We start from the raw sequence: 23936 nt of genomic DNA on the forward strand, positions 1-23936 counted from the left end.
GTTGGCTCGGATCTGGGTAGAGCAGGAAGCCAGTGTCCCCTTCTGGACACCTTAAAAGAAGTCTTGAATGGGTCTAAAACTATTAGTATTTGTGTTATAGTAGCACTTAGGGGCCCCATCCAAGATCAGATCCCGTTGGGCTAAGCGCTGTACAAACACATAGCGAGATGCAGTCCCTACTCTGAAGAGTTTATAAGCCAATAGAGAAGATAAATAAAGGGGAGTGGGGAAACTGAGGAACAGCAAGTGACTTGCTCACAGGTGCATTGTGGGCCAGGGGCAGAGCTAGGAATAGAACCGAGCCTGATCTCTTTGTTCCTAAGCCACACTACTCCCCTAAAGGCACTGCTTAGTTGTTAAAGCGAAGCTGTGGTGCAGGGGTCTTGGCCCAGAGCCTACACAGCAATCCTTGAATCTGGCTTGGTTCTGCCCCTTTGTTCCACCTTCCAACAACTTTAGAGCAAACTCACCCTCTAAATCCAGCTTGCCACTTTTAAATCCTGCTGCACAGAGGGTTCATCTTGCCAGGGCTGTGATTCACTCATTCGCAGCCATGGCTGGCCCCCAAAATGCTCCAGAGAGACAGGCCTATAACTCTGAGCAGGTGTAACGCAGGTGTAACGCTGACAGACGCTGGTCGGCGGCCGGCGGGATTGAACCGGGGACCTCTGGAGCTTAGTGCATGGGCTAAAAGCCAACTGGCTGTTAGATCTCGCTCTCCCTCCCCCCCGATGGGACAGAACACCACACCCAGGAAGTGTGTGGGTTACATAGGCTCCATGTGTTTGTCATTCGTAAGGGCTTGTTTCCCCCTGCCCCTATTCAATGGACTCTTGACCCAGCTGGGGGGGAGGTGCGTATCTATGTGGCAGCTCCAGTCAGCACTAAAGGTTCCAGCCTTCTGGGAGCTCCATTTTTGCTCCTGCTTCCAGAGAGCAGCTTCACAGCTGGCTATCCTTCAGGCTGAAAGTGCAGATCTAACAGACCCTCAGTAAGGAGTTGGCCCAACTGGGCTTCCCCTGCTATCCAAGCTGCAGGGCAGACAGGGGGTAGCACAGCACTACTGGGCTAATGCATGTGTGGAAAACATTCGACAATGAGAGAAAGAGTTCTCCCCCCCCCCCCCCCCCCATGGTGGGGGATGCTGTTTTAGTGACTGTGACGATCTGGGGAATTGGTGTCTCTGCATTTTTGGGAGTCTGACCGATGTTCTGAAATTGTCAACTCATGGAAGGGCTCCGAGTATGTGGAATCCAACATGCCCTGGCAAGGGCTGTGTCACGTATCTACCAGACCAGGGTCAATGGAGAGTCATTAACCTGAATGACTGCGCTCTGACCAAGCAGTGGTTAGGCTAAGCAGGGTGCCTGAAACGAGAAACCCATTTGATCGAGTTTCTCTGCAGGGAGGGGGGAGTGGAGAGTGGAAATTGCCAGCTGCAGAAGGAAACCAAGTGGTATTGGTGGGACTTATAAACTCGAGGGACTCCAGGAGACCCCCCCCCAGGAAGCTTGAGCAGCAGAGAGGAGCATGCTTTTGTAAAGGGGGCAGGGGAGTCCTTTGTAAATCAGAGACCAGCCCAGGAAGAAGGAAGTTAGCTGACCTGGAGAAGAGGGAGATATTCCAGGATCCCAAAGAGAAGCTGTGAGCTGCAGGGGAAGGGTCTTGGACCCCTCGGACGGCTCTGCCCAAGCCCCAAGAACTTGGCAAAGGGGTGAGGAACCTGAGCCAGGGAGATGAGCACAGGTGTGTTTATTATGTTGTTTAGATCTATGTATTTCTTGTGCGACCGAAGTAAAGAGTAGTGGTGTGTTAGGAACCTGTGCACAGCCTGTGTGTGTCCGCTCCCGGCTCCAGCCTCAACCCCACGCCAGCCTTGGCCCCCAGCCGCAGCTCCATTCCCAGCCGCAGACCTGCCCCTAGCTGCGACCCCAGCCTCGGCCCCACTTACCTCTGTCCGCCCCCTCTCCCCCCCTCCCGGAGCCATGGCCCAGCTCCCAGGCGAGAGGGCCACAACTGTGAAGAGTTTGGGGACCACTGGACTGCAGGGTCTCAGCTCTCAGAAGAGGGTACCAGACAGAGTATTTGCAGCCCCAGCGTGTGCCTAGAGACCCAGGGACCCAGTGGGGTGAGCCCCATACATAGCAGCCTGGGGAGTGTCCCTCCAAATGGGAAGCTCTGCCTGGGCCATGTGTTTGATAGTAGCGCCAGAGAAAGCCCAAAATGATGGCAATGAAATGGATGGGGAGATGGCTCTTAAAGGCTTATCTGGCTATGACAGTGGATGGCTTTGTGGGGGTGGGACTTTTCATCTCTGGGTCACTGGTTTGACTCTTGTGTGGGGTGGGAGTGACCCCAGACAGCTGTGAGCTGATGTTTGCTTGGTGGCCTATGTGAAATGAGTTGTTGGGTCTTAGCCAGGCCCTGGTGGGCTGATGCCTGCATCATACAGCCGCCCTTCCAATCAGGCCCCGCGCTGGCAATCTCAGCAGAGGCTGAGGATTGAGGGGAGCTGGGGCAGCGTGGGGGGAGCTGGCATTGGCTTGCTCTGTGGACGAAGAAAGGACTTCAGTCCCCAGGAGTGGCAGCATAGCACCTTTCCCCAGCGTCGCATTCACTTAACACAGGCTGATGTAGAAACAGTGTCTGTTGCGGGCTCAGAGGAGCCTCATCCCAGTCCAGAACTGGCAGCGGGCAGGATGTGGCCGGGGCTGGCGCATCAGCAGGCAAACGGGGCGAGATGATAGCAGAGAAACCCACCCGCTGGGGAGCCAGCCAAAGCCTCTTTGGGAGAACAGGAACTAAGCCAGGGGTCCATGTCAGCAGGTGAACCTGGGAACTCTGACACATCCCACCAGAGCAGGTTGCTTATATCCCAGTAAAGACAAGGCAGAAAACCCTTGATATTCCTGCAATTCCTAAGGCGAAAAGCAAGAAGGAAAAACCCTGTTCACCCTTCTCAATCTGTCCCAACATAGCACAAAGGGGCAAAAGCATCTCCATAGTTAGTCCAAGCGCTAGGGACAGCACAGCTTGCATGCTTCCATCCTGGGAGAGGCAGGCAGGTGAGGAGGGGATCCGGCTTAGCTGCAGCAGGATGTCGGGGCACGGCATTCAAAGACCATCCCCATGCTTTGCTTGGAAGATTAAAGAGGTGGAAGAGCTATGGGCACACACGGATGAGGAGGGAATCCAGGGGTTGCAGGGAGTTAGGTCAGGGTTTGCCACGGGGGGAAAGAGCGAGCCTAGCTGGGAACAGAAACGGCTGTCGTGAATACCGGGCGCTGCCATGGGTGGAGGAAGACTACCTGGAGAGTGAGAGGTGGGCTTCTTTCAGAGTGCAGGGCCCAATCAACCCCAATGTTGATTCACCCTCCTCTGGAACATGGGAGCTGCTCCTGCTATGGACCCAGTTTCTAGGAGTTCTTAAATCAAGGTGCTCAGACCCAATAGTGAGCTACAGCTATGGGCTGGATGGATCCTGTCTCTCCTGCATAAGTGTCCACTCGGCAGCAACCCCATTCTCAGAACCCTGCCCCCCAGCCTGCAGTCTGAAATTTGGGAGGGATGGATTCTTTGGAGGCTGCTCTCCCCTAAGGTTGTTCCAAAGTCCTGGCCAGAAAGCAGGAGGTGTTGTCCCTGCAATACCACAGCCTCAGGCCACCAGGCCCAGGCAACACCCAAAGCTACTCACTTTAGGCCATTTTACACTGAACCTGTCCCTGGATGCTGCCAGGAAGAGTGTCCTGTTGTGAGATGCCTGGTGTGGGATTTCCTCACAACAAGTGAAACCCAAGTCTGCACTTGCACCCGTCGGGTAAGGGGCTCAGTCTCCCTGTGTGTTGGGGTAAATCCAGTAGCTAATGGTATTTGCTCTGCTATATGTCACAGAGAAAGTCTGGAGTGGAGATTATGAGCTTCCCAGAAGCAGACTTCATCCTGAAAGGCAGCTCGCAGGTCAGTGTCCCAGTGGCAGTCAGCCATCCCCACGCGCTGTTGGGCTACTCCGCCCACTTCTCGCTAGCGGACACACCCGGGCAGCAGCCATGCAGCTTGTTCTGAGCACCCATGGTGAGGAGGTGAAGTCAAGATTTCCATTTGGCAGCGGACTATCCTGTGGCTTGTGGGATGGGGTGATGGTAGTCTCTGGCTTTTGAATGGGCAGCCCCATGCACTGTCTCAGTGAAGCTTTAAATGGATTCTTTTCTCCCCCTCCCATCCACTTAAACATCATGACCATGGGACGATTTCTCTCCCCTTCCTGCTGACATAAGCCTCCAAGTCCCAACCTCTCAGGCATGTGGAGGATGCATGATGCATTGCAAGAGTTTTCTGATATTAGCATGAGGTTTGCTGGGGTTGGGACGGGGTGAAGGGATATTGCTGAATATATCACATCTGTGTTTTATAAGAGTGGAAAATATCAGAGCTATATTGGTGCAACAAGCACCTGAGTCACCTTTACCAGCCTCTTGTGACACAGAGACAGGCCTCTAGGTTGTCTTATTTTTCTTTCTTTGCTGCTGTCAAACTGCAGCTAGTAAGTAGTGGATGGATTCAGTGGCAACCTGCATACTAAGGAGAGGCAGCAAGGCACTGTCTAGGAGAGTGGGGAGTGAAAAGAGGCACATTACTGTTATGAATCCATGGCTACCTTGGACTTCTTGGTTCAGCACTAGGCTGCACACCAGAGCTACTTGGACCTTTCATGGCAACAGAATTCAAATTTTCCAACTCCAAAAGCACAAGTCCCTAGTGCTTGAGCTAAGGGAGACTCTCCATTAGCTGTTAGCAGTATAGGGCCTATGACACACTGTTAAGCAGTTCTGAACCATCCAGTAGAGGGAAGTGGTGTGCAGCCACACACCCCATCTTAACACATTTATTACACCAGGCCATTCTCCCAGTAGTAAGAGTATGAAAGGGTTGCATGTGGCATGAATGGGGGGAAGGTAGTCAGCCATCTCCGTATCACCATTCTTCTAGCTGCCTCAGGGAGTCCTCTCCACAGGGCTAAGGATGATCCATGGCTGGAGCCAGGGGCTATGCGTCAGTCTTGGATGGAAATGGCAGTTCAGGCTGAGGTCAATGGAAATTGGGGGGTGCTTAGCCACCTTCAGGATTGGGTCCCAACTTGCCATGTCCCAAGCTGGGCGAGATGTAGGTTCCCTGTTGTGCAGGGAGTTCTTAGCTTTATTTCAGTCAGGCCTGCTGTCAGCATGGTCCCTGCTTTTATGCCATCGGCGTGTTTCAGCGACTCGGATACAACATCTTATCGAGACACACATCCCTTTGATCGCAGTGCTGCTGAGATGTTAATCTTTCCGTTCCCAGATGCACTTTCTTTGTCTTCATTCAAGTGAATGAAAGGAGAGGGTGGCTTTTTTTTTTTTTTTTTTAAATGTGCATCTCTAATTCCTTCTGATGGCGCTGCTGCTGCTGCTGCTGCTCCAGGCCTGGAGCACAGATACCAGAGCCATGGGAAAGAGGGCAAAACAACTTGGGTTCCTGACAGTCTGTAGTGGTAATAGTGATAACTTCCCTTTGCATCTCAAGGCATGTGTGGGATCTCTAGTAGAGGCAAACTCAGAGAATGTTTCATAAATAAGCAGCACCAGGAAACTGGAGAAGGATGGTCCAGCTGTTAGGTGCTAGGCTGAGATGGGGGAGACCTGGGTTTGATTCTATGCTCTGCCACAAACTTCCTTTGTGACCTTGGCCAAGTCATTTAGGGCCAGATACTCACTGCTATTTAAGTACCTTTATTCCTATTGATTTCAATAGGAGTTAGGCACCTAAATAACTCAGCAGGTCTGGGCTGAAGTCTTTCTGCGTCTCAGGTCTCCATGTGCTTTTCTATCTCACAGGGGTATCATGAGGGTAAATACTTTAGAGTGTGAGGTGCTCAGATGCTATGGGAATGGGGCCATTGAAGTACTTCAGACAGACGGACAGCAAGGTCAGTGAGAAGAATGAGATGCCTGCTTGGGGATTTGGGCAGATTACCATGCAGATTGCCCAAGTCTACTGGGGGTCACAGAATGACTCAATCACGGAGGTGAAACTTGCATACAACAGGACACTCCAGCCTAGGTAGGTGTTTCTGCAACTCTTGATTCTCTCTCTGCTTTTCCAGCTTTCTCCTGTTCTTCCAGTGTGAGTGCATTGACACACTGCCCCCCTAAAGCTTAATGCAACACTGCATGATTCAGGCACTTGCAAAGAAAGGGCCACCTAGGAGAGCATGGACTTCCCCCAGTGACTGTTCAGAGTGGAGCTGCATGCAGGGCAAGCTCCATCCCCTTTGATTAGGGATGCTGTGGGATAGCTCTGTCCTCTGGGGTGAATGCCTGTAAGAATGGCATAGGGATGTCCTTTGTTCCATCTGCTTGATGACCAGCATGTTCTCTACAGGGGCGTTCCCGGCATTCCCTCTCTGGGCACTGAAATGCCTTCATCTGTTGAAAAGCCCATGCTTCTAACATGGTTGCTCCAATGTATTCCCACGCCAGCCAGCACCAATGGCCAGTGCACCCTGGTGCAGGATTGGTTTGGATGATCTTCCAAGGTCAGTTTGCATTGCAAAGAATGGGGTGGGAATCCAGCAAGCTGCCGAACTGCTTTGCATGTGCAGCTCAACCATCCCAGACTGCATTAGGCTGCTTTTTCCAGGGACACAGATGTCCTTGATAAGAGGCAGCCGGCTAGCTGCCATCAGGGAAACAGCTTCCCCATTGCCCTCCCTGGGCTATAGACTGCAATAAAAGTGGCCATCTGCTTTAATCACCAACTTGCCTGACCTGCAAGCAACTCAGCAATAAGAGACTCAAGAACTACTGAGGAAGTCTCCCCTGTGATCCACTTGTCTGCATTAGAGCTATTAAAAGTGACCCAGCCACCGAGAGCTGTTGCTGGTCACTGTCCCCCTGGGAAATTATCTCCATGAAAGGCAAAGAAGCACTAGAACATCAGGGAAAGGGCAGACTCTGAGGGAAGCAATAGATGTCAAAGGGACCCTAGCAATTCGAATAGGGCAAACAGCTACGGAGAGAAATGTTTTCATAGGATTCAATAAAAAAAAATCAATGGAAAGAGTTTTGTTCAATAACAAAGTGTAAACCATGCCCTGCAGTGCTGGAAACCAAACACAACAGCCTTGTGCACAGGAACCAGGAAGTGAAACTCACCAGCCTCGTGAATGCACAGAAGAAATAAACAGCAGAAATGGTGACAAGCAGAGACAGGCTCTAAGCACCCAAAGAATCAGATCTGGTTTGAAAATCCTTAGACTGCCAGGGTCATTATGACCAACCCCAAAGTTTCAGAAGTCAGGCCCCCAAAATCATGAGATTGATTTATAAATCATGAGATTTATTTTTTCATATAAACAATTTGGGGTTCGTTATATTTGCCTTCTGGTTTCTGGGCCTTTGAGGTTCATGCGCTTCAAGTTTTCAAGCTTTTCTCCACAATCACAAGCATGGGAAACGTTTTTTGGTTTTGTTTTGTTTTTTAAACAAAGAAAACTGGGATTCTAATACAATTTCTTGATTCCAGCAGCTGGTACTTGAGGAAGAACACCAAATATCATGTGACTCGGGATCAATTTGTGTGAGCTGGTGACACTGCAGGGTGTTGGGGGTCAGGCATTTTTGGTTTGTCCCATTATAGAGATGGGCTTCCATTTTTCCAAAGATGTCAGGGCCAGTTTTTCAAGTGCTCAGCACCCAGAATTGTGGCAAGATTTTCAAAACAGCACATCTCCCAATGAGACATCAGTGCGTAATTGCTCTATGGGTCAGTGCATCATGCCACCAAACACACAGATGAGCCTGGTGGGGTCTGAAGTTGGAGCACATGTGCATCAAAATGAGACTTTCTGTGTGCACACACACGCACCCCGGAGCTAGGTAAGAGTGGGCAGTGCTACAATTATCCTCGAGCTCTTGTCTATCCAATTTTGCACTGAAAATGACAGCTTCCATCCCAGCCAGGCAAATTTACACAAAGGAAAGCATTAATTAAGTAGTTCTGTGTCTTTGAGAGAGCGTGTGGATAAATAAAATCAGGAGAGTCTCTATTCGCAGATTATTATTTTTTTAAATAATACTTTGCATTTCAATGGCACCTGTCTTTTAAGAATCTCAAAGCAAGCGCTTTGCAAATGTTCAACTGACTCTCACAACAGCCCTGTGAGTGAGGGAGCGTGTGGGGAGCTGAGAGAGAGAGAGAGAATACTAGGAAATGTACAAGCTGCTGCTGAAGCTGGTGCTGCTGCGAGTGTAGCCCAGAACAAATCATGCTCAGCCCTCTTGGAAACTAAGGTGAAAATCTGCTCTGCTTCCTGCTGCACCTGTGACCAGCAGTGAGTAACTGTCCTAGCGCAGATGAGGCTAGAGAGATGCAGTGAGTTATTCGGAGGCACACGCCTAGTTAGTGCAAGACCCAGGAACAGAATACATTTCCTGACACCCCAACCAGCCGCCTTCTGCTATTTCTCCTAAGGTGCTTTTAGAGTAGCACTCATTTTGACAGCCTAAGAGTTTCTTTATCACCTCAGACAGTCACCGAGAACAACAGTAATAGTCAGGAATCACAATTATCCTCCATTAGAGCAATTTCCTCAAAGCTAAAACATCAGAGCAGATGCTTCTACTCACCTTAGTTGGCTATGACCATAAAGACTGGTCTGTCTGGGACTCAGGTGACCAAGCTGCTCCTTAAATCAAGATCCTGAGACGCCATAGGGAGGGACATAAAATCTGAGCATTATCGATCACATCTGCATGACATGAGTATTCACAAAGTCCTGTTCAAACATGCCCAGGCTCAGCCGAACATGGGTCATGGATGCTTAGCGGGAAAGTCTCTCCTGTGCTTGTTCATAATTCTTCATCAGCCCACATGGAGAGATGGGTTCAAATCCCACTGCTGACACCATGTAATAAGATGTAGCAGACCAGAGTGCTAGTAAGAGATTAAACTTGTATAGATTGTAAACTGCTCAGGACAAAGGGACTGCCTGTGTGTTTGTACAGTGCCTAGCAGAATCATGGTTGGTGCTGCTATAATATAAATAATAATGACAGTCAACTGACCTGGGTTGGGTTATTGTGGTTACTTCTTCTGTCACATGATGGGATCAGTATCCATTGGCTCCGGTAATTCATATTACAGCTTTATGTTTTCAGTTGCCTTTTTATTACCGGGGCAACTGCTGCATTGATGCTGAGACATCACTCAAGGCCTTAAAGAATCCTGAAAAGGGAGCCGCAGGTTGAGTATCACTGCCATGGTGGAACCCTAGCAGAAGAAGGAGTAGATGGCGTAGTAGGTTCTTAGTTTGGTGTGACTCAGATTGTACAGAAATGCAAGCTGGGACCAGGCTGGTATCAAACAAACAGAACCCTCTCAGCATGTAATGCTGGCCTCTGTGAGTGTGCTATGCAGATCTATTTCCTACAACTCTGTCGGCCTGCTGCATCGTTCATTGCTAATACCACAGGCATGTGACACATCGCAACACAGGGGCAATTCCTTTTGGATTCTCACAGGGGAGCTGGGTTAGGATAAGAGAAGACATAGTGACCATTCAGGAGCCATCACGTGCCGATTAGCGTTTCAGCAACAGACTTATTTCAGACAATGAGGAGAATCAGTCTCTTTTGGGGAGAACTAGTCACCGTAATTGTTTTCCTTTAGCTAGGAAACATCTATGACAACAGTTCATAAAGCTGATTTAATCTAGCTAATTTCCTAGCCGTTCTAAGAGCTGTAGTTTTTATCTATATATACTCCACTTCAGGAATGCATTCTTATTCAAGAAAAGTGCTTAACTTTGAACATGTGTTTCTGCGTCCTACTGACGTCAGTGATATTTAAGCATGTGCTTATGTGTGTTTCTGAACTGGGGCCCTGGATATCAGGCTCAACTTTAAATCATTTTTTTTTTTTTTAAAACCTCATTCTTTAAAACTGCTAAGAATGTGCCACTCATATTTGCAGGATCACATCTTGTAACTCTATTAATGTAAGCTCTATCTATTTCAGTATCAATGGATTATTATAAAATAGTCTGACCTTTAATATTTTAACATCTAGTTCATAGTGTTTCCAGGCCTGTCTGAGTCCAAGGATTATGCTATGATGTCCAAACTATTGGCCCAAAGTAACGCTCACGTAAGTTTTCCTATTGACTTCTGTGACTGGTCCTTCAATATGTAAAACCAGACAACACTAGCTTATCGGGACTTTGCCTCGTCTCTAGCTGCTGACCATGTTTCCATGCAGAATAGGATCTACAAGGGTTGCATGAGTTAATTTCACATTTTATTAAGCAATACCATGGAAGATTTAAAGGGAAACTGCAGTATTGCAGATTCTAATTACCCCATCTAATTACAAAGAGTAAATCCCCACAAAAAAGATAAAATGCCATAAGTTAAGATTAAAATAGAATAATTAAAAATCAAATGAGAAGCTGTCAGCTCCACCATCTGATCCCTGGTAACTCTGCCAGTTTCTTTAAAAGTAAAAGAATGCCTCTAAGGACTTTTTAAGAGTATCTATTTTTCCATGCATTCAAATGGGGTTTGCTTTCCCTGTTTCCTAGTCTGCAATATCTGTCTGAACACGCGCCTAGGAAGTATCCGTATAGGAGCAGCATCCCCCAAGAGGATATTCATCCTATTTACTGTCATGGAGATTGTGAAACGGGGACAGATATTTCTAAAAAATATTGTTCTGGAAATCCATTATCTATAACTAGAGAGATTGTTGTTTAGGGAATATTTATTCAACCATCTGTGTTGTTATATCTCATCGCTGCATTTTTTCCTCTGCTTATTACTAATTTGTATTATTATAGCACATAAAAGCCCCACAAATGAGATCAGGGCCCCATTACGCTAGGTGCTGGACAAACACATAGCATAGTGCCCGTTCCTGAGTCAGAGGGCAACAGTCAAAATAGACACAGGCTAGGAGAGGAAATGGCCACATAGCAGATCACTGTGAGTATGTCTACGCTGCAATAAAACACCGGCGGCTGGCCTGGGTCAGGCTCATGGGGCTTGGGCTGCAAAACTGCAGTGTAGATGTTTGGGCTGTGAGACTCCATGAAGGGGGAAGGATCCCAGAGCCTGGGCTGCAGCCCAAGCATCCACACTGCAATTTTATAGCCTCACAGCCCAAGCCCCTGACTCAACTGACCCAGGCCAGCCATGTGTGTTTTATTGTAGCATAGACACAGCACGGCAGAGTTTGGAATAGAATCCGGGTTTCTTACAACCTACACCAGCACCTCATCCACCAAGCCACACTGCCTCGCTAATGCTGCTGCACCTCTTTCTTAGAGCATGTCTACACTGCAACCATGGGCGTGGTTTCCAGCTTGTGCAGAAGTACCCACACCAGCAGTAAAGGAGCTAACGTGCTAAAAATAGCAGTAAGGTCAGAGCTGCATGGGCTGTCCAAGCTCGCCTGAGCCCCCAGGTACATACTGCTGCATCCTTGCTTCTAATTTTAATGCGGTAGCTAGAGGACAGCTAGCATGGGGATGTCGACAGGAACTCTCCATTGCACCTGCTGGTAGCAGTGTAGCTGAACCCTTAGGGGTTAGCAACAGTACTGTGGGGTTGTGACTGCACTGTGATGTTTTCAGTAGCCAGGGACCAAATTCTGTGGGCCTTGATTCAGTGAAAGTAAGCTCAGCTACCAGCCCCAGAACTTGTCCCCAGGAAGTTAACTTCCATCACTGCTGCCTATGCCAAGATACCGCACAGCTCCAGAGCTGATCCAAAATTTTCGGAGGGAAAACTTCAGCTGACCAGCTTCTCAGGTTTCCCACCTGCTGGGTGGATTCTGAGCTTGTTTGGTTTGAGAAACAAAATATGGTGGAATTTCTGCAAAAATAGACTTCCTCCTCCCCCCATCTTCCGTCCTGATTCACAATGATTTTTTTCTTTTTCAAAAAACTTAAAATTTTTCACAGGATTGAAATTCCATTTCCCAGCCTGCTCTGGGTGAAACCCAGCCCTGTGCAGGGCGCCAGCTTATGTCTGTGTACCACTTAATTGGCTTAAATGGGACTTCAGCAATGCATAGGCCTGGTGAGGGCCCTCTGCACGGGGTGAATTGCAGCCCTTCCCCCTGTAATCTAGTTAACATTGCTTAGAAAGTGGGACAGTCAGAGAGAGGATTTGCCAGTGCCTTGGTTTTTAGAAAGGGATGAGACAGAACCTTGCTTGGTTGTTTTCCAGGGATATATTAAACCTATAATAAAAACTCAGACACTGATCAGATTTACTCCCCCGGCTCTATTTTTACCAGCGCCATGCTCTGTGGAACAGTGTCACACAGTGGAAAAGCATTTACAAGCAGCCTTGCTATGGGCAATCAGCTTCTATCCAGAGCAGGCTCATTTCCCCATCAGACCCCTCGCTGGGTCCCAGAGCTTGGACTCCAGCCTATGTCCAGATGTCTACACTACAGTTTTATAGCCAGCCGTGGATGTTTTATTGCAGTGTAGACATATCCTCAGTGACATCTCCTAGTGTAAAAAGCTTGGTTGCCCTTGGTGTGAGGCAGACTAAATAGGGCAGTTCCTTCTTCTCTTTTGCTATCTAGGGTTTCATTATCAGGTCATTTAACAGTGTCCCCCCCCCCCACCCCACCCTTTTCTTATCCGGCACCTGGTTAAAATGACAAATTGCACCCGGGATGTAGACGCTCCACAGCCTGGCAAGAGAGGCCCATGTATCTCCCCTAACAGGTTTATGAGAGAACCAAGGAGCCTCTGAAGATGTGAGCCCCCTTGTTTATTTCCCCCGGTCATGGCTCTGGCTGCCACGTACTCTGTTAAAGCAAAGTGCCCGTGCCTGACCAGGATGCCTAATGGCCCTTTGAGCCACAGGGGAAAGGGACCCTGGACTCATGCATTTCAAGGGCCTAATTTAATTGAGCCCTGTCTCCTTGGTGATGCAGCTTTTCCCCTTTAGAAAGGTTTCCTGAAATAAACCAACGTATTTAATCCCCTGTCTCTCTGCCCCCGCCTCCTACTCCCTTTCACAGCACCAGAGTCATAAAGAAAGTTAACAAATTGAAAATCTGTCCTCAGACTTATGGAGTGAAAAGCGAGAGAAATCTCTCACCTTTTTTAAGTAGAAAGAAAGGGCGGGAGGGAAAAAAAAAGTTCGAAGCGCTGAAAGCTGAGTGTTCCCTTTGTTATCAGATCAAATAATAATCCCCAATGACTCTCTTTGTTGCTTGTTAATGGAAAGCCATTAAAACTCTGGATCAATATTTCCTCAGGAGAGATAGGACCCATTCAATATAATTCCCCCAGCGTGAAAAGAAATACCATCAGCAAAACAGAGCGGCTCTGAAATGCTGAAATGGAGTGTCTGCTGGCACTGGCACAGTGGCTGAGTGAAAGGCTCAGTGCAGAGTGGGGAGCGTCTAGCAGGGCAGATGCAGGCAACTAACACCCTCTGGCTTTTAGCAAGGCAGGAGGCTAGAGGTGGGCCTGATCCAAATGCCCGTGAACCCGGGGCATGTTCAGATCAGGATTCATGCTGGCTAACTGAGGCACATCTCTTGGGCCAGAATACTCTCATAGCCTGACTGTGCAGACTTTCTGAACAAGAGGAGTAGCTAGACTTGAGTGCAGGAGATTGGGGGGACAAAATTCTCCACTCCATGGAGCTGCACCAGTTTATATCAGTGGAGAATTTGGCCCTGAGTGTCTGGACTTCTGGGTTCCCTGCTGGCTCTGCCATTGACTTACCGTGTGACCTTGGGCAAGAGACTTAGCTCTTCAGGCCTCAGTTTATCTATCTGTATCTCTAGGGTGTTAGAGCGAAACTGATGACTATTTGGGTAAAGTGCTTTGAGATCCTTGACTAGAAAGTTTTCTGGAGTGCAAAATATTATCCGTAAATGTGCATATATCTTAGTACTTGCTCTTTGACTGTGGCAAAGCCAAGAGATAGGGGGCCTGATTCACCACTGTTACTCCAGTTTTACATCACTGAACCAGAAGAAGTCACAGGCATAAAATTGGAATAAGGCAGTTGGAAATCAGGCCTCCAAAAAGGTTCCCTGCGACCACAGACTATCTGTGTATTTGTGCTGGTCGAGGGCTTAGGAAACTTTTGATGACATTAGAAAAAGCTTTTGGGGGGTTTGCACATATTTTCTTGCCTGTATTTTTAAGCCCATTTCCGCCCCACTTCCAAGGCTGATTCAATTGTTATAACACTGGGGTCACCAGGGCTGGTGCAAGGAAGTTTCGCACCCTAGGCAAAACTTCTACCTTGTGCCCCCCAGCCCTGCGGCAGCTCCCTGCCCCCCCTCCCCCCTGAGGGCCCCCCCCCGCAGCAGATCCCCCCCTGCCCTGAGACCCCCCCCCACGGCAAATCCCCCCCCCGGAGAGCCGTGCAGCAGCTCCCCACTCCAGCTCACCTCTGCTCTGCCTCCTCCCCGAGCACGCTGCCCCCGCTCTAATTCTCCTCCCCTCCCAGGCTTGCAGCGCCAAACAGTTTATTGGCGCCGCAAGCCTGGGAGGCGGGAGAAGTGGAGCGGCGACAGCGCGCTCGGGGTGGGGGCGTAGGAACACTGTAAAAAAAAAATGGGGGGCACCGCTTTGTGGTGCCCCCAAATCTTGGCGCCCTAGGCAACCGCCTAGTTTGCCTAAATGGTACCACCGGCCCTGGGGGTCACTGGCAGAGTCTGGAATAGCATGGGTGTTTATTTTTAATAAGAATCTGTGATGAGATGCAGGAACCTTTGTATACCTACAAACTAGAATAGAGGAAATAACACTGTGCCCTTATTTAGGGGTATGTTTACATGCCAAGCTGGGGATGTGATTCCTACCTCGAGGAGACATATGCACACTAGCTCTCATTGAGCTAGCTAGTGATACTCAGACCTCAGTGGTGCAGGAGCCAAATTAGCGATCAGTGTTACTCAAAAGAGTGTGAATTCATTGTTTCATTTAATATAGTACGGTAACTCCTCACTTAACGTTGTAGTTATGTTCCTGAAAAATGTGACTTTAAGTGAAACAATGTTAAGCGAATCCAATTTCCCCATAAGAATTAATGTAAATGGGAGGGGGGTAGGTTCCAGGGAAATATTTTTTTTGACAGACAAAAGGCATTCTATACATTTTAAACAATTTTAAACAAGAAATGTAATACAAGTATTAAACAGGCTGGAAGCCCCCCATCAGCTCCCCTACGCCCCCTCCCAGTGCCTCCCACCCGCTGGCAGACCCCACAGATCAGCGCCTTCCCCCTGCTCCCCCCACCTCCTGCCCGTGGCAATCAGCTGTTTTGTGGCGTTCAGGAGGCTGGGGGAGGAGCGAGGACATGGCACACAATAATAGTAATTTTGCTGTGAGATATATAAAAACTAAATATTCCCCCTCTCATACTGTTTAAATATGAATAGTACAGTAACTCCCCAATCAGCTGGTTTGCAGCATTCAGGAGGCAGGAGAGGGAGAGGGGAGGCTGCAAGCCATTGCACCGCTAGTAGTGGGAGGAGCTTGCCACCTCGTGTGTGTGCCCGTCACAGACACTAGGTATGTACTCAGAACAACTAGCCGCTTGCCCTGCCGGAGCTCCATTGTATTTTTAGCACGTTAGTGCTCATTGAGCTAGTGTGAGTGTGTCTTCAAGCTGGGAACCATGCACGCTCAAAGTGTAGACATACCCTTAGTTCCTTGGAGGATGTCAAAACATTTGACAAATGCTGATTAAGTCTGGCATCTGCCCCGTAGGGCTGCCAACCCTCCAGGATTGTCCTGGAGTCTCCAGGAATTAAAGATTAATCTTTAATTAAAGATTATGTCATGAGATGAAAACTCCAGGAATATGTCCAACCAAAATTGGCAACCCTACCTGGGAGATAGGTAAGGGATTGAAATCATTTTGACCAGCACTGAAATGCAGCTATCTCTGGGGTGGAAGGCAGCAGATGCTTAACAGTGCATTATAACACATCACTCTCTGTACATGACTCCTACTGAGTTACCCCAGTTTTATGTCCGCATAATCCTGTTGAAATCTATGGAGCTGTACCAGCACAAAACTGGAGTAATGCAGTGGTGAACTGAGCCTACAAACACAGAACAAAAAGATGGCCTCTGTCCCAAAGAGATGAGAAAGTAAACAAGTATCATTCCTGTCACAGGGTTTACCATGGCACTCCCTATATGTGGAAGGCATATCACAGGGAGGGTTTTATACTATACTTTTTATTTAAGGGGAGGGTGAGGGAGCTGTCATGTACAACTCCTTCCTAACAGAGTTTAGCTGGTGGAAAGTAATGTAACCTTCACGCTGACTTTGTCTTGCTGATGATTCCCATGCACCATGCTGGCTTTCTTAATTTGCTTCTCTTGACAGTGAAGCAAAAATATGCTCAGCAACTAATCTAAAAAGTTCCCCACCTCCTCTTCACTGATGTGGTGTCACGGAATGCACAGATGCACGGCTATTACTGCTCCAGGCTTTGGTACAGCTAGAATGTCAAAGGTCTGGTTTGTACAGGCACTCAGATCTGACAAAGACAAGCAAGAGCGCAGGGGTGCCTAGAAAGGACAGGAAGAGGCAGGGAGGTGAATTGGGAACTGACCAGTCTCGGTGTTACTCGGAGCTGTGAAACACCTGAAAAAACTCATCTAGTAAGAGGCCAGGTATTATTTAGGCTTTTTGTTGTTGTTAGTTAGCATACCTGGTAACTAAAGCTCTGTTTATCCACACAACAGGTGCAGTGCCAGCTTCCCCACTGCTATCTAAGGTACTTATCGGGCACCCATTAGCCAAGAAATCATTAATGTGTTTATCCTCACAACAACCCTGCAAGGTAGGGCAGTGCTGTTATCCCCATTTTACAAAGGGGGAACTGAGGCATAGAGAGACTCAGTGACTTACTGACGGTCATAGGGGAAGTCTGTAGTGGTACAGGGATTGAACCCAGGGCTCCTAAGTGCCACACTAGCACCCTAACCCTTGGGCCAATCTTCATTTTACCTTTATTGTAGAGGGATACAAGGATTCTTTATTCTCCCTGCCTATTCAGCCCTTAGTGTCTGTGCTGACACTGCCAACTAGAGCTAACTTTGAGACTGGCTTTTGTGATGGGGTCACTCCTGTCAGCTAGAGAGGGTAGAGAAATCCACCCATTCATTGGACACAGGCCACTAGAGCGCTAGCACATGGGGGCAACTCTTGGATCCTATAGATCTGAGCCAGATTCAGACAGGTGCTTTAGAGTTGGAAGGCTCTGTATCTCAATTCCTCTCCCGTGAGGCATCCTCTCTAGACCAGGGGAATTCCAAGGAATCTCTTTGCTGATTGCCCAGTGCTCAGTAACATGGCTCCTCCTTATCTTGGGAGCATGGTCATAATTCTAGTCTCCCATCCTGGGCTAGTCATACAGCTTTCAGGGCTCCGAGCTGCTGGATCAGACCACGAGCTGACTCCCACGCCAGTCCCACAGCTAGCGATTCTAATACCTGAGCAAATAGTGGACAAGAACTGGAAGGACATGGGGTAATTATATGCCAATCTTGTAGTAGCCAGGAAAGGGAAGGTAGGGAGCACTGTAGCAATGTTGCTATAAGCTAACAGACACTAGAGAGAAACAGGAGTGATAGGTAAAAACATCAGAGAAGAAAGGGGAAAAACACCTTGCAGGGTTTACTTGGAAATCAGACTGTGCAGAGAGGAAAGCTAGTGAGCAAGAGGGAATATAAATGATCTTCTTACCTAAAACTCTGCTGATATATCACCAGCTGCCTTATGGAGAACTCTGTCTCTCTCGCCATAATCAGTCGCAGGATGGGCTTTTGTCTAAAGGCCAATCAATGCTCAGCACGTCTGTCTGATTGTGTTTGTACACAGCGAGATGGTAAAGGAAAGCGACACCCACCTGGACACCAGTCTCTCCTGCTGCTGCCTCCAACGGCCAGGCCTGAGTGTAAACACTGACCAGCTGCTCAGCCTGGCGGGGGAGCAAGAGCAGCAAAGGGCTGGGGATCTCAATTAGTGCCCTGCTGTCTTCATCCTACTCTGCTGCTGTTGTCATTTCCATCCCGCACCTAAAGGAAAACACTCAGGCACTGACAGGCCATGGCCAGCTACAGACTTGTGCGGTGGCTTGACCCAGTAAGAGTTATTGCTGTGCAGAAAAGCACTGCTGGTTGCAGGGCTGATTGCTGAGTAGACTGGACACCCACAGGGTATTTTTCACCAGTTTATATATTTCCTTCCCCCTCCTCCCCTCATTCCTGTCTGTAATATAATTTTTGGTAGCTTCAAATGGAAATCTGTTTCCTTACCCCCCCCTTCCCCCCCACCCCACACACACACTTGACAGTTTGTTATTGTAGGACCGTTCTTGAGATCTGGGCTGTGCATGCTGACTTGTTGCCTGGCTGCTTGTGAGCCCTGGAGCCCTGCTGTTGTAAGGTTGCATGTGAGTCCTGGGCTGAACACCTTGCTGTGTTGTTGTAGTGCTGCTCATGACCACTGGGCTGTAGTTGTTACGGCAGGGATGCTGGGAAGCACACAATGGTAGAATTGCTCCTGAGTACAGGAGCATGCTGATGGGTTAGTGTAGGGCTGTTCATGTGTACACGGCTGTGTACAGGTAATCTCATTGTTTTCAGGTTGTCCATGAATACGGGGTTTCTGGAATTATAATTTTTTATTTGTTTTAATTTTTCCTTATGGAAATCAGCAATGTATCTATGGTGACCTTCAATAGTTTGTAAAGACAGAAAAGTCTAATATGCCTCGTGATAAAAGTGAGTTTTAGAAAGAGTGGGGCCTGATTCTCATTTACACTTAGACCCTTAACACCCCTCTGACAGTGTAAAAGGACCTGGAAGTCTGTGTAAATTACCTTGCATTGACACCCACTGTAAGGCCCCTTTACACAGACAGAGCAGTGTTAAGGTGCTTGAGGATAGGTGCAAATCAGGCCCCGTGACTTCTCTCACAGGGCATCAAAGAGGTTCATTAATAATTATAGAACAACTGGGTGAAATTTTTTTAAGGATCAAACATGAGTGTGTGGAAAATTGATGCAGGTATAACATGGCTCCATGAAAGCAACACATATTGATTTTTGTTTGCAGTGTTATAACCATGTTGATCCCAGGATATTGGAGAGACAAGGTGGGTGAGGGAATATCTTTTATTGGCCCAACTTCTGTTGGTGAGAGAGACAAGCTTTCAAGCTACACAGAGCTCTTCTTGAGGACTGGGAAAGATACTCAGAGAGTCACAGTGAAATAGAAGGTGGAACAGATTGTTTAGCATAAGTGGTTAACTTATATTCTAAGAGCCCATTCAAGCTGAAGTGTCCTGTTAATGTCCCTGTAGTCATAGGACAAAAAAGGGGGGTTAGTGGATTACAGATTGTTGGAATGAGCCATAAATTCAGTGTCTTTATTAAGACCATGATTTTTAGTGTCTAGCAAAGTTATGAATTTAAGCTCCCAGGCTTGTCTTTTGAAGGTGTTGTGCAGGTTTCCTTTAAGGACAAGGACTGAGAAGTCAGATATAGAGTGATGGATTTGTGAAAAGCTCTTTCGTCACTTACCGGTGCATCCCACTGCACCAACTGACAGTGCTGACACCAGACATTTTGGCCACTTCCTTTCCCATACCCTAACCTCTGTAATTTCAGATCTTTGGTCTTAGCAGTGCACTGAGGCCTCATGCTGAAAGGTAGGAAACGTATGACGTGTCTTCAGTTTTCTTTATAGCTATGAACCGACGTGGAGTGGTGGAGTTCCTACAGCGATGGAAAAACCCCTTCCGCCACCATAGTCCGCTTCTACACTACAGGGTTACAGCAGCGTATTTCCAGTGCCATCGCTATGCCACTGGAGTGCCCACAGGGCAGACATGGCCTAAGAACAGGACCAGGTTGTTTGAGTCAGTGGAGATGCAAACCATGCTTTGCTATGCCAGCAGCCTCTACTGTTAGAACCTCCATGCCGAACCAATGTGCCATCGGTTAGTGTCTTAGGCCTGCCAGTCAGTGGACAGGCTGGGGGAAGTAATTTCATAAACAGTCTCTGCAAGGCAAATATATTCACCTTAATTAACTCATTGAATTAATCCCAATTAGAAACTGTAATTGTGATTATAGTGCTTAATCATTATTCTACCCCCCAGCACCAAATGCATTATCTTCATTAGCTTGACTTTAAAATCATAGGCTGCTTAATTATTATTTTTAAGCATCGGAGGACAGAAGAGAGGTTGGAAATCCTATTACAATCCAGCTACACACTAAGCCTAGTTAGATCAAAGTAGGGTATGTCATCTTGTCCTGTGGGTAGGACTTTGATTTAATGGTGCTGTATATTCCACCGGCAAAGAGACTTCCTCTCTCATTGAATCAAAACTTCATTCTTTTGCCTCTTCCTGCATCTGGAGTAGGGCAGGCGCTGCAGGCCAGCAACAGTGAAAGATGGTCATGGCTGGCTGGTGGAGTAGTCTATCTCATACCTTCCTTTAGGATTGCACCAGGGAGGCTTTGGATTCGGGGGATCAAAGTCATCTTAACTGCATGGAATTGTGGTGTATGCAGCTTTATGTGTAAAGGTTGTGGGGGAGAGTAGGATAGGAAGGGAGGGTGTGAGGTGCTGAAACACTCAGTGTGCTCTGATAAATTACACTGCACTAGCACTTGCACCTGTCAGCAATGCTTCAATGGGAACTCACTCGCTGTCGCATATATGATACTCCTACTACTTTGTGTTTATAGAGGTGGAAAGGTATTTATTTCTAAAGCCTAAATGGGAGTGTGGTGCCCAGCTGCCGTTAACTTTCACTGGGACTTAGGTGCCTAGCTGTCCTTTGTGCCTTTTGAAAATCTCTTTTTGTAGTTTCTTTTCTCTCAAAGCACTTTACAGCAGAGGGAAGATACTATTATTCCCATTTTACAGAAGGGGAAATGAAGGCGCAGAGATTGTAAGGTCAGGATGAGCAAAGTCAGTCCGTGGTAGAAGTTGGAATGGAACCCAAGTCGCCTGACTGCTATTCTCTTGATCTAACACCTACGCAGTGGTACCTCCTAGATCCTTATATATACTCTATGTGTCAAGCTATAAATTGACTGCCTGGGATTAGGAAGGAACTTTCCCATTGGGTGGGTTATTATATAGTCATCCATCTATGCGGTTTCTTGCACCTTGCTCTGATGTCTCTAGTACTGTCCACTGTCAGAGACAGGATAGTCGATTTGGCAGACCAAGAATGGCATTGCTATGTTCCCAGTTTTCTTTCCTTTCTAAGGTCTTGAACATTCCTAGCCTGACTAGTGACGGGCAAATCTCAAGAGCTATATGTGGTGCTTTTCACTATGTACCTCTTCTAATTATGTTTAGTTGTACTACATCTTTAAATCTGTAAGGATACTGCTAGTTGCAGAGACTGGTAGTCATTTTGTGTTCATTTCTGTGCAGACTGTTAGAGGAGAGACACACACTATGCTTTCTCATGGAGAATTTTCTTTTGTTCTGTCTCTTATTGTTCTCTTCATCTAAAACCAAGCTCATTCTGACTGAAAGCATCTGTTTGCTTTGTCTATCTGGCAGGGTGGCTATGGCCAGGTGAATGGATCAGTTTTCTCCCCTGGTGGTGGTGTTTTAATTTAAGTTTATATAAGGAAAAGTTCATTCTTCTTTCCCAACAGTTTTATGGTGATTGCACTCTGAATGCTTTACTTAAAGCCACTTGTGTTAGACATGGGCCCCAACCAAAACTCCAGACACCTCTGAACTTTGAAGGCATTTGAAAACTGAACCTAGACCCAAGTTTTGCAATTGGCCCCTCTCCAAAGCCTCAGCGCTGAAGAGCCCTGAATTTTGCAACATTCGAATCCAGTTGAATTTTACTGCTTGAATGCATCTGGGTAAAAAGGGCATCAAACTTGTTTGCTGTGTGGATAGAATCTTTTGCTTTCACTCTCTTTTCCTTCTAATTGCTGACTAGAAACCACTCGTATTCCTTCCACTCTGTTCCTTTTTCTTCTACACAGAAGGTTGGCAGTTCCAGTTTATAGAAGCCTGGAGTTGCTGTCAGCTCTTGGGGGAATATAGCATATCTGAGCAGTTTGTTGGTGGCAGCATTGCAGCTTGATTTTTGGCATTGCATTGCTGAACTGTGCTGAAGCTCTGGGTACAGGCCCTGCAGCCATAATCTGCTTGCCTTGCTTTCCCCTGCCATGGTGCTTAATTCACAAAATCCAACAGTTCTGTCCTATGCAGAAAGGTCTTAAGTTTTAGATATTTAATAGCCAGTAGGGTTAGAATAATGAAAAGTAACCAAAAGGCAATGGATTAAATGGGGTAGAGGCAGGGGCATAGCTGGGAGTAATTGGATGAAATTCACAAAAGAGGCACCTTAGGAAACCCTCCTGAATGTATTAGGCTGTGGAATAGACTCCCAAAGGAAATGTAAGGTGCCCCATTGCTTGGCACATTTATAACTAGACTGGACAAAACTCGTGGTAAATGGACAAAAGGGAACAACCCTGCACTGGTCCCCAGGAGATGGACAAGGATGGGACCTAATAGGTCTTTTCCTTATTTAATTTGTATGAGTTTATGGTCTAAACTGAACAAAAGTTAGAGAGAATGTAACACATACTGCAGATCTTGTTGATTAACCTAGGTTATCATGTGTTGCAAAGAGTGGGACGATGCTATCATTCTGCAGAGCTCTGTCTGTCTGTGTCTCTACACATCTCTGTCAATAGATCTTTCTGTCACTGTATACTGGTATTTATCATTCTCTGTATTTCTAGGACCCTGTACTGTTGAATGGGTAAGCAGATTTTCTTCCCCCTCTGAGGCTTGTCTATATCACCTCACCCCTAATATTGCTTTATTTCAGAATGGATTTGATTAATTTAGTAGACAATATTTTGATGGGTTTCTGATAAGTTCCATTGAATAGGAAGAACTAAAAGTAAATTAAAATAAAAACTTGAGGACCTTAGTGATATTATGCGTCCCATATCAGTGACTAGCTTGAAATCCTCAGCAGGAGTGTAAAATAAATCTGCATCTGCCATGTGTCATTTTTACAAAGCTTATTTCTTTCCCCTACCAGAGGGACACTTAAAACCCCTTTTTATTTCAGCATGAGAAACAGCCAAATTCCTGCTAGGGATCTGCCTCCATAGTAACGACAGACGGTAACAACAGGGAATCGACAGAGATGGGGGTAAGGGATTTGGACTGAGTCCCTTCCGATACAAATAGCTAGTGTTTTAGTGTACAAGGAAATTCTCGATACCAGAGAAATTGGCAAGCCATTCTAGAAGCTGCCATGAAAACCAGCAAGGTATTCTAGAATGCCATGGGGGAATTCTCGCGGCCATAGAAACCAGACAGGTATTCTAGAACATTGGGTGGGGGGGGGGGAGAGATTTTCCTCACCAGGGAACTCAGCAAGGCATTCTAGAATGCTCTGGGAGAATTCTTGCTGCCATGGAAACTGGTAAATCAGTTGCAAGATATTTGCAGTTACTAGCATGGTGCAGGAAAACTTTGAGACAGCAAAGCATCCTAGAGCAGTGCAGGAGGATTCTCTTTGAACACAAATTGGCAGAACATTCCAGAGCTATGGGGAGAATTCTCACTGCCAGAGTAACAAGTAAATCATTCTAGACCAGTGGGAGCAAATTCGCTCCATGGGAAAAATGGGTAGAGTAATATAGAGCTTTATGGGACCCTTCTCTTCAACAGATTAATGAGCAAAAAGAATTCTAGAGCTGTGCAGAAACAGTCACTTCTAGAGAAATTGACGGCATCAGCTTTCATTTTTCTGTGTTCTCAGATGCAAAATTATCAAAAATCAGGATTATGAAATGCACAGAAATCTCAACAGCAGTTACAG

The sequence above is a fragment of the Terrapene carolina genome, unplaced genomic scaffold (assembly GCF_002925995.2).
Source record: "Terrapene carolina triunguis isolate 2854851 unplaced genomic scaffold, T_m_triunguis-2.0 Scaffold192, whole genome shotgun sequence".
Taxonomy (NCBI): domain Eukaryota; kingdom Metazoa; phylum Chordata; order Testudines; family Emydidae; genus Terrapene; species Terrapene triunguis.